This window comes from Megalobrama amblycephala, linkage group LG7 (assembly GCF_018812025.1).
Source record: "Megalobrama amblycephala isolate DHTTF-2021 linkage group LG7, ASM1881202v1, whole genome shotgun sequence".
NCBI classification, from domain to species: Eukaryota; Metazoa; Chordata; class Actinopteri; order Cypriniformes; family Xenocyprididae; genus Megalobrama; species Megalobrama amblycephala.
Genome location: NC_063050.1, coordinates 23683727 through 23695775, shown reverse-complemented (window position 1 = coordinate 23695775; position 12049 = coordinate 23683727). Strand labels below are relative to the sequence as shown.

The 12049-nt window shown below is 35.8% G+C and overlaps 1 long non-coding RNA gene across 2 annotated transcripts; it reads right to left on the bottom strand.

Annotated features, from left to right (window-relative positions):
• Positions 1-505: 505 nt before the first annotated feature.
• LOC125272078 lies at positions 506-11068 on the bottom strand. Of its 2 annotated transcripts, none has more exons than XR_007185762.1 (4): positions 10285-11068; positions 9852-9959; positions 3496-3572; positions 506-712 (listed from the first exon to the last, which is right to left on the bottom strand). It is a non-coding gene; the product is annotated as an uncharacterized LOC125272078 (long non-coding RNA). The 2 variants fall into 2 exon arrangements; XR_007185763.1 differs by having other exon boundaries at positions 9852-9956; positions 10285-11067.
• Positions 11069-12049: the final 981 nt, after the last annotated feature.

Below are 12049 nucleotides of genomic sequence, written 5' to 3'. Positions count from 1 at the left end.
GATGACGCAGAAGTGCGTTCCAAAAGAAGAGTTTTGTTGACCCCTACACCCTTCATCCCTTTGAAGCTCTCACTCCGGAGGGTAAACCCTCTGAAGGGATTAGGGCATAGGGATGAGCCCTTCCGAATGGAACACAGGGCTAGACAAGTGTCTAAGTATATAATTTTTAATTTTTTTTTTAGAAAATGGCCAATCGTTTCGCTAGATAAGATTCCTGGTCTGGTATCGTTTAAATTCCTTTTGAAGCTGCACTGAAAGTGTAATTTTGACCTTCAACCGTTTGGGGCCAATTGAAGTCCACTATAAAGAGAATAATCCTGGAATGTTTTCATCAAAAACCTTAATTTCTTTTCAACTGAAGAAAGAAGGACATGGACATCTTGGATGACATGGGGGTGAGTAAATTATCAGGAAATTTTTATTTGAAAGTGGACTAATCCTTTAAATCCCAATCCCAAAGGGTTCCTTTTGGGATGCTGAAATAAATCAGAGCAATGCAGCCAGGTTTTGCCAGGTATATTGTTTTTATTAGTATTATTTTATTGACATAATTGAGAATATTTTACCTATGAAACGGCACAAAATGGAATTTGCGATAGTCTTTTTCCCCCTAGTATGATGTATCCGAGTGAAACAGCTTCTCTAACAAGAAAATATGAAGTGCTGGACTTGATATTGTCCATCGGGAAACTTCATCAGAGAAGAGAAGTCACTGCAAGGGGGAGGGGAAGTTTATAAATTAAAATAATAATAATAATAATAATAATAATAATGTGCACAGTAAATCATTTGTAATAAATACTGCAATATTTCATAAAAATAACAATTGTCCATTTTGATTTTATAAAATAGGTTCTTAATCTATGGTTCCATGAAGAATGTTTAATATCCACAGAACTTTTTCATTCCACAAAAGATTCTTTATAGTGGAAAAAGGTTTTTAAAATTTTTAAAGTTTTTTACACTAAGAAAAAAACAAACACATGGTTCTTTTAAGTACTGTTTTTTGGAAGCAAACAGTACTTAAACACTGTGAAAACCCCCTATTGGAACTTTTATTTTTAAAAGTGTTCCCACACGAATGTGGTCATCCTAATCAAATGTGGCATAAGAAGGAGTGTTTTATCACTGATGATTTGTACAGTACAGGACATGTTTACATAATACAGTGACCCAGTGAGTTATGCATGCTATTTTTCCTTTTTCATTGTTCTCTGCAAAAACATCAGCATTGATATCTTGCTTACTTGTGGAAACTTTCTATTGTTGTAATTAGAATATATGTTCTCAATGACATCATATTTAGAATATCAGTATTGTGTGGTCAATAGGGGTGTAACGATACGCTCAGGTCACGATACGGTACGTATCTCGATACAGAGTTCACGATACGATACGTATCACGATATTTTGAACAAAATGAAACTGAAATTCAAACAAGATTTATTAAAAAAACATGAACAAATTTCAATAATTTTCCTTACATACAAGATCACATTTCAATAAAATAAATAAATATAAAATTTTAATAAAAACCTTCTGTATTCAAATTAACAGTTGAATAGGGCTGTCTGTCACTGAAAAAAAATGTTAAATTTAACATGAACTTAGAATTATGAATAGGGGCCGTTCACATATCGCGTCTAAAAACGCGTGGAAGGCGCGGCCGCACCGCTTCTTCTCCTTTCCAAAGCGCTTGCGCTCCTGTGGCGTCGGCCGTTGCTATGCAACCATGAACTGAGCTCTCCAAGAGGATCAGGATGTTTCTGCAAAGGATAAATGATTTCTAGCCCTTGCATTAGTTTTACTACGAGATATATTGATGGAGATAAGATATAAAAACCACCATGAACAGGTATGATCAGCTATGATCAGCTGTTCGGCTGAGCTTTTGATGTTTTGTTAAGGAAAGGCCATAGCTGATCGGTTGATTCTTGTCACACGACCTGCGGTGCCCTTGCGGCATTCTGAGAAGTTGAGAATTGCATGCGCGTCGCGACCGCGTTGATCCCATTATGAGCGCGCCTGCCGCGCGGCTACATTTGAAAATAATAACTGACTTGCACGCGGAAAAGACGCAATATGTGAACGGCCCCTAACTTAAAGCAAAGCATCACAAGCGTCTTTTGCTTTTCTGTGAGCACAGCTATTGCTGTGCACTGCGGTGAAAGAAAGCCACGACTTTTCTCACGCGACCATGCAAGAGACTGACATGAGAAACGTTTAAACCTGCTTGCAAGATTCAATGTGTGCCCGAAACACTTACTGAACTAGAGAGCTGATTGAGACACACCATCTACGATAAATCGTTACACCCCTAATACTTATAGTAATTTAAAAATGTGGTAGCATTGGATCTGGACAGGAAGGATAACTCTGGGAGTTGGAAGGGGTGTGTCGCGATTCTGCCTTCTCACATCGCGATACAGGTTCGTGGACCTGCGTATCGCGATTTCGGTTTCATATCGCATATCGTTACAGCCCTAGTGGTCAAAAACATAGCATTCCTGCAGAAATGTTTGCAAACGGGGATCTGTACTGGGCAGAGGTTATCATTGGAAAGGTAGCCGGTCAGGTGCTTTTGCTTGTGTGTTTTGTTTCAGTGTACTCAATTTCTACTGATTGGAAGAAGGAGGGAGAGAGTGAGAAGGACAGGAAGGGAAAGGCAGCTTTAGCATCAACAAAGTGGTGTGGGGGTGAATGGGAAAACCAGACACCTACAAGCCCTCCCATAAATTCAATTGCTGGGCTATCTTTGTGACCTTTGACCTACAACTGCTACAGTTACAGCACTGTGGTAGCCATGGCAGCTACGATCAATGAAGCGATGAGGATGACATCATTGCATACAATGTCTTGCACGCTCTCAGTTGAGAACTCAAAGGAAAACCATGTCACTAAGATTGTAACAGCCTTATATGTACTTTAAAGTTGTGGTTTCTATGCATTTTTTTGGTTATACTTTATATTAAGGTGTCCTTGTTATGGTGTAAAAATACAGATAAGTACTGAGTAACATGTTACTATAGGGTTAGTTGCATGTAATTATGCATAATGTGCTGTTACTATAATCACATGTAACATAAAATAAGTTTTAAATTTGTTTTCTATATTTAGTATATTCCACTATATTCTGTATGGTTTGAATGGGCTGGTGGGATTCACTGTCTCTTTATGTTTTTAGCTCAAGCTTACAGCGTACATATTTGCATTGTAGAAGTCATGTGTAACATGCTTTGCAGATGGAAATGAGTTTAGGGTGGATATGGTTTTTGTTGTAATATAAGCTTCATGGTGTGAGTTATTCTCTTGCTAACTGTTGTAGTCTTCTCTTCTATGTTTTCTTTGGCATTAAAGTGCATATACTATTATTCCTTTCTAAGAAAAGCAAATCAGACATGGAAGCTTTGTTTACAGCCAGAGCTATTTTCACCACACAGGACTCTGTTTAGAATACGCCACAGGAAAGGATGATGTCAGAGGACTATCGCTTACAATATCTCCAGATGGACGTAGCACCACAGCTCTCGTCTCTTGAGAAATTACTGTACAATGTTGAATTGAAGGAACATCTGTGAGATGGGAATAAAAATAATTACCTTACAATGTTGAATTGAAGGAACATCTGTGATATGGGAATAAAAATATAATTTCATCTTCAAAGGCGCATGATGTAATGCAGGAATTATACTTGCTGATCATGCAAACAATAGCACCACTAACCTGACAAATGAACAGAGTGTTAGTGTATTTTTTGATGTTATTCACGTCTATAGCATTTTTAAAGTATAAATTATGTGAGTTAATGTTTTGCCTTTTTATTAGTCAACAATATTATGACATTGCTCATGTGTAGAATTTATTTGTCCTGTCTGGGGTCTTGTGGTCCCCGATGAGTCAATTAAATGGTTGTGAAACTGACCCAGTGATCTGCTCTACTATTTGACGTCATGACTTTAGTCCTTCAAAAAGACCATCATTAAAGCTCAGAATGAGGGTAAAAGTCAACTGCTCAGTTGAGTTTGTGTGTGTGTGATCATCCCACAAGGATGGCAATACCAGAAATCATTCACCTTGTGGAGACATTTTTTGGTCCCCATAAGGAAAACAACTTATAAGTCTTTTTTTTCAAAAACAGCTTATCAATCAAACAAAGTAATGTTTTTTGAAAATTGAAAAAATGCAGAAAGTTTTCTGAGATGGGTAGGTTTAGGGTTAGGGGATAGAATACACAGTTTGTACAGGATAAAAATCATTATGCCTGTGGAATGTCACCATAAAACATGGAAACTCAACGTGTGTGTGTGTGTGTGTGTGTGTGTGTTACAGCATCACCAGAGAGAATGGTATGCAGTTACAAACAAGGACTAATTAACTGATCTTCTTGAACTACTACATAAACACCATGAGTCATCATCAGAAAGCATGTCTCAAGATGCCTTTAATAAACCAGCAGCTGTAGTTGCCAGAAATTCATAAAAAAAAAAAAAAAAAAAAATCCAGTGACAGTCTTTCAGGTATCACAGGATAGCAAATTGGTAATTTGTATATTTTACAACTTATAAAATATATTTGAATAAAGGCACAATATGTAGTTTTTCGCTGCTAGAGGTCGCCTATTCAAAACAAAGGCATAGCTTGATGACGCAGAGATAGAGTGCTGAATCATGGGAGATGTCTTCTTCACCTCACAGCCAGTGGAAAATAATCCGATGGGACTCGGGCAGAAATCATGTTCATGGATGAGATTATTAACATTACTGTAGTATGAAGCAGAGCAGGACCAAGTGATGTTGGAGCTGAACGAGGCTGCTGGAGCGATTGCTAATGAGAGACGAGAGACACACGCCTCTAGAGCAGCGGAACTTTTATTATGCAATAGTCGCCACTTCTGCTTCTTCCGGTCTTATTCTGGTATGTGGGGTAATGCAACACTGTTTTATCATATTAGATCAATTTGAGTGTGTTGAAAATGTTATAATGTTACTCTGTGCGTTCGCTCAGTGCTAGATCGATATTAGAATGTCATATTAAAGGTGCCCTAGAACTTCTTTTTAAAAGATGTAATATAAGTCTAAGGTGTCCCCTGAATGTGTCTGTTAAGTTTCAGCTCAAAATACCCCATAGATTTTTTTTTATTAATTTTTTTAACTGCCTATTTTGGGGCATCATTAACTATGCACCGATATATAGGTTGCGGCCCCTTTAATTTTCGTGCTCCCCCTCCCCCGGAGCTCGCGCTTGCCTTGAACAGCATAAACACAGTTCACACAGCTAATATAACCCTCAAAATGGATCTTTACAAGATGTTCGTCATGCATGCTGCTTGCATACATCGGATCATGTAAGTATAGTATTTATTTGGATGTATTACATTTGATTCTGAAGGAGTTTGATAGTGCTGCGTGGCTAAAGCTAACATTGCACACTGTTGGAGAGATTTATAAAGAATGATGTTGTGTTTGTGCATTATACAGACTGCAAGTGTTTAAAAATGAAAATAGCGACGGCTCTCTTGTCTCCGTGAATACAGTAATAACTTTAACCACATTCAACAGTACATTAGCAACATGCTAACAAAACATTTAGAAAGACAATTCCTAAATATCACTAAAAATATCATGTTATCATGGATCATGTCAGTTATTATTGCTCCATTTGCCATTTTTCACTATTGTTCTTGCTTGCTTACCTAGTCTGATGATTCAGCTGTGCACATCCAGACGTTCTGCCCTTGTGTAAATGCCTTGATCATGGGCTGGCATATGCAAATATTGGGGGCGTACACCCCGACTGTTACGTAACAGTCTGTGTTATGTTGAGATTCGCCTGTTTTTCGGAGGTCTTTTAAACAAATGAGATTTATACAAGAAGGAGGAAACAATGGAGTTTGAAACTTAGTGTATGTCATTTCCATGTACTGAACTCTTGTTATTCAACTATGCCAATATAAATTCAATATTTAATTCTAGGGCACCTTTAATATAATCAAGAAAACGAGATTCAAACAATAAAAATGTTTTGTGCTATGTAACAATGATTAGTTTTCTGTAAATGTATCCAAATAGTTGTTCCCTTGTCCAATAAAACACATAATATATTAAAGCGTCTTTGGTGTTTCCATGGTTTCTACGAAATAAAACCGGAAATTGAGGATAACGCAGGTATGATGTCATTATAGGCGACGCACAGACACGGTCTGTGTCCTGGTTAAAATAGCTTATTTCAATGGATTTAAACATTCTTGGAAACATCTGGGAAAATGTAAATACACAAGTCAACAAAATATACAATACTCTTCTAGTGGTTTTTGGATATTATTATCAAAAAATATTACATATTGTGCCTTTAAGTGATATAATGTTAATATCAATATACTGAGACTATAAAAATCAGCTTTTTATCATGAAATGTGATAACCTACCATCATAATAAAGGTGGTACCATATAATGAATCAGAGCTCATTGTAACTGAGCAGTCCATAAAACCTGGCCAATACTTGTATATAGACAGGGACATACACACAATACAAAACACCATCAGGGTACACACGAGTCACGACACAAAAAAAAAATTATGCAATAAACATTATCTAAATAATAAATTATATAAAATGTAACACGAAACACCCCAATTAACTTGAACTGATAACAAAAGTAAGAAGAAACAAAACTATTTAAATAAAATTTAATCACTTCTGATAATGTACTTTAATTGTTTTTCACTATAAATAATATCATAGATTTTACTTGGAAAAATCCTAAATTTAATGGTATTTTACAGTAAAATTACTTAATAATGCAATGGTCGAACATTTAAAATTTCATACTTTTCAAAGCATTTTTCGTTTTTTTTTTTTTTTTCCTATAAAAAAAAAAAAAATTGCAGTGTAAAGCTAAAGTTTAGTGCCAACCAATTTCTTTGGATAACAATAAATCAATGATGTGTTTGCAAAACTATTCTCAATGGGCTTTTTATCACTGAAATGACAAGGACGACCTTGACAAATGCTTTTACACTAGCTTGGTCTTCAGTATGCAAGCCCTCCACCAAGTGACCATGGCAGCTGTTCCAGCCTCTTGAGCCTTGTGCAAAGCCCCACAATTGTCCTCTTATTCCTCTCTCCACCCTGGGGTAAGGCAGACCACCCTCCTAGCAGCCATGGGGATTGCTGATGATGGGGAAAGGGGTTAACTCTAGCCAGGCCAGGGTGGGGGGCTTCATCTTACATGCCGCCCATTTACAAATAACATATTGTCCATTTGAACAAATGCCAGTCAACAAAGTTGTTATCCTATCAGGGAGGAAAATAGGAGGCACGGTCAGCTGTCAAGGCCACTGTGTTCTCTCATCTCTTAACCCACATACCTTCAGAACTACTGGTGGAAAAGGTATATTTTTATAGGATATTTAAGGCATTCAAGGAAAAACAACTTAAAGGAACATTCCAGGTTCAAAAGTAGCTAAGTCCAATAACCACAAAAATGAATTTCAACTTGGCCCTACTTTTGCTTAAAAAAAAAGGAAGAAGAAGAAGCTAAATCTGGATTAAATCTGGTGAAGCACTTAGAGTACAAAAGAAGTGAATAGAGCCAGTTTGTAAATATTAGAATACTCACTCTTTCAATAGTTTAGTCACAAGACTTAAACAATATGCATGTTGACATGACTTTAGCCTGAACCAAATCACTAACTCAACTTTTCCGGATAGTCATACAGCTTTGGTGCCATGATAATGCCTAAAACGACCATAAAAATGACAAGAACAACTTTACAGCTCAAATAATACACAAGTTTTAACAGAAGAATGAACGTGCATTTTAAAATTATTAGCTTCCCATTTCTGGTTTTAAATCCTTCAAGAAATGTCCCCATTCAATTTTATAAGTGTTTATTACCATTCACTTGTAAGTGCCTCACCGTTACCTTGATTTTTTTTTTTTTTTTTTTTTTTTTTTTTACTTTTTTGTTGCTTAACATGCATTGAATGTTCCTTTAATGCTGTTCCATAATTTTTAAGACATATTATTGAACTGAACTGAATCCACACTGAATTGGCTTGAGCTGAATAACAACACTATTGCCTTCTGTAGAGCTGCGTATAGCTGGTTTAATATTGTTTCATAATTTGATTAACTAAGTTTGTACTATTATTGAACTAAACTGAAATAACTAAACTGACTTAATGACACTATTATCTTCTGTAGAGCTGCTATAGTTGAACTGAATTCGCTTCATAACTAATAAACTTGGCAATATTCACATTGTTATTGAACTAAACTGAATCAACAGTGAACTAAACTGAGCTGGATGATGACACTATTGTCTTTTTAGAGCTGCTTTACAGCTGAAATTGTATTTGTTTCATAACTGAAGAACTTTGCAACATTAAAGGGTTAGTTCACCCAAAAATGAAAATTCTGTCATTAATTACTCACCCTCATGTCGTTCCACACCCATAAGACCTTCGTTCATCTTCGAAACACAAATTCTTCGGAATTACAAGATATTTTTGATAAAATCCAATGGCTCAGTGTAAAATTAAAGACATGTTTACAATAAAACTGAGCGCGTGCATCTCCACGTTATGGTAAGAGGCGTGACTTTTCCGGGCAAGATGCGCTAAGAGCTGCTGTCGAATCACAACACAGGAACCGCTGGCACAATCAGAACTCGTTACGTATTTCTGAAGGAGGGACTTCATAGAACAAGGAAGTCATCAGCCCGTTTTTATGACAGTGGAAACAGTGGTATACAGATAAGTAAATTATGTGAAAAATACTGTGTTTATTTACACGCGAAACATGAACACATGTTATATTGCACACTATAAACACAATCAAAGCTTCAAAAAACCACGAAAAACGGGACCTTTAAGGTTGAACCACTGTAGTCACATTAACGGTTTTAAATATGTTTTTAGTAGCTTTCTGGGCATCTGAAAGTGTTTATTATCTTGCTGGCAATAGAGGCCTCACTGAGCCATCGTATTTTATAAAAAATATCTTCATTTGTGTTCCAAAGATGAATGAAGGTCTTATGGGTGTGGAACGACATGAGGGTGAGTAATAAATGACAGAATTTTCAGTTTTGGGTGAACTAACCCTTTAATACCGCTTTCTTGTTTATTGCACTCTTAAAAAATTATTGGCATTAATGGTTCCCTGAAGAACCTTTAACATCTATGAAAACTTTCCATTGCACAAAAAGTTCTTTATAATAGAAAAGGGTTCTTCACTCTTAAGAAAAAAATGGTTCTTTCAAAATTGTTAAGAACACTGAAAGGTTCTTAAGGGAACCAAAAATGGTTCTTCTGTGGCATCACTGTGAAAAAACCCTTTTGGATTTTTTATTTTTAAGAGAGATGCTTTGAAACAATCTGTATTGTATAGAGAGCTATATAAATAAACTTGTGATATGACTTTACTTGACACTGAATGCAACAAATTAACATGTACTCATGCAGGTGACTTTATAGTCTGTGGCGTATGAAGGTTCGCAGGATAAATAAAATAAAAGCCCTTGGAGACAGTATTTAAATATTACCACTCCAGACATTATTTCTAGAAGTGCAGGAGCATGTTGTCAATGGAGGCGCCTGTTTGAAATGCGAGCTGCCTGATTCTCTGCCATCATGCCTAGCATTACTGAAAACACCAGTGGTGTGCCAAAGACCGCTGATGGCACCAAAGCACAAATGAGACGCATACAGTATAAGCAAGTGCACAGCTTGGCTCCCCAAAAAAGAAATGAAAAAAAACCCCACTGATTTAGAGTCAGTTTCTTTAGGTCGAGCCTCACAATACTGTTCTTCGATAAGCAGAACGTGGGCATAGTTTTTCAGCACTACCTCACATTCCGTCCGGCTCCATTGTGATGAGGGTGAATGAAGGCTCAGTGGCAGAGGTGAGAGGCCCTCCGACGACCTCTCCTCCCTCCTCAGCAGTGGGTGATACTGCTAAGACAAAAGGACTCAAATTGAAAGTGCACCTGACAGCAGCACAGTGGGAGACAAGATGAGCATTGTAGTTTGCTCGCTTATTAGGAGGCGACTTTATCCTAAAAGCTAGGTGTATGTCATTAAGCAAAAACATTTTCATAATGATGTCTTTGAAAATACATTAGTGTCTGTGTCTAGTCCTTTTCATAATGACAATTTAAATAATAGCTATGCACAGCTGCACATGCAATGTACACATTTCATAGCATGCCGTGATTGGAAAGCTTTAAGGATGCTTTTTTGAGTAAGTCTCAATGAATTTTACATCCATATTGTTACTTACTTGTAGAAAAATGATAATGAATCCAATGCAGTGACTGTAAAAATCTGCTTATAAGAAGCTATGCAAATAAAGTGAGAACAAGTAGGCCTGATGTCCAAGCTGCAGCTTCTATATGACCCTTGCAAGTCACAATATTGTAAAAGAAAAAAAAAAAACCCTAATAAATTAAAACAATTATGTGACCAATTTTGGACATATAAGAACTGTTTTATAATTCTGCACACTTCTTGAAACGCACTCTCAGCTCGCAGTGTTTTCCCAGATTTCACATTCACGTGTAGCTTACTCGCGCCTCACTCAGACATTCTGTCGCCAACCGCGTGACGTAATCTGCGCTAGCAGCACTCCTACTCTCGATGGTCTCCTTCCGCCAACGCCGCCACTGATATTATAGTTCCATGAGCTCCCGCACTCAGAAACATGATAAACGCATGGCGCTGGATTGTTAATGAAGAATAAATTGTTTTGCATCAATATATGACTTCTTCTTGTAGGCTGATTCTTGACATTAAACACTGAGGAGTTTCAGGAAGACTGTCTTGAATAACATTATTGATTTAGTTGTGCATTTCGTTTGTAGAAGATATAACTGATTTTCTACAGGGATGATGGACTGTCTTTTTTTCGTTTTGTAATTCAGAGACTGGTATAGACAGTTTGTGATTGACTAGCTCTACTAGGCCTACTTTTTTTCTTTCTTTTCTTTTTTTTTTTTAGCAAACTAAACTTAATTTACTTAATTTGTCCAATTGATATAATTAAATGTATTTTTGGCAAATTAAAAAAAAAAAAAAAAAAATCTGTGAAAAAAAAAGTTATTTGTGAATAAATTAAACTCAAAGCCCAAAACAAAAAACAAAATAATGAGTTGAGATTTTTTACAGTGTAAAAGTTCTCATTGACAGTTTATTATGTACATTTTTTTGGAGAAATTACAAGACTTGTGGATTAACACATTAGTAACTGAAGATCTGTTCATAATTCATAATAAAATGTTGCTTTTACTTTTTATTATTTATTTATTTGCGTTTAAATTAATAAAAAGTAATACAAACAAATAAAAAAAAATAAAACTAATAAATTAGTTAATACATTTTTTATTATTTACTAAAAACTAAAATTAATAATTGTATTATCTAAAATTATTAGATAATAACCCATAAATATAGCATAAAAACATTCTAAATTACTTTTAATAAAAAAATATTTTTAGATTTATTTTTAATTCTAATGGACAATTAAGGCACTTATAGAGAATGTATATATATATATATATATATATATATATATATATATATATATATATATATACATGTAAATCAATTAAAACTATATCTTAGTTAACCTAACATAAAGAGTACTAAATAGCCTACAGATGGAACACTTTCTGATTATAAGTCGTAAATGTTGTCTTTAAAATATGCAAATTTAAATGGCATCTGTGTCATCATGGGATTAATCTTAATGCTGATTTTTAATAATGGAGGATTTTTTTATTTTTTTTTTACCACTTGTCACACTGTCTGTATTCGCTCTACTGTACTGTGATCATTTCCATCAGTTCATGCAGAAGTTGTAGCTGTGCTTGAATCAACAGCATCACATTGATACGCTTAATGCACCACATGGTTTTCCCAGGGCCCTACCCAGGACAGTGCCATGATGGACCGCACACTAGCCTCCTCGGGCCCTAGAAAGAGTAGGCTACATTGTTACAATGTTACATAATTCATTCCACAGTACTTTGAAAACGTTGAATGTGTAA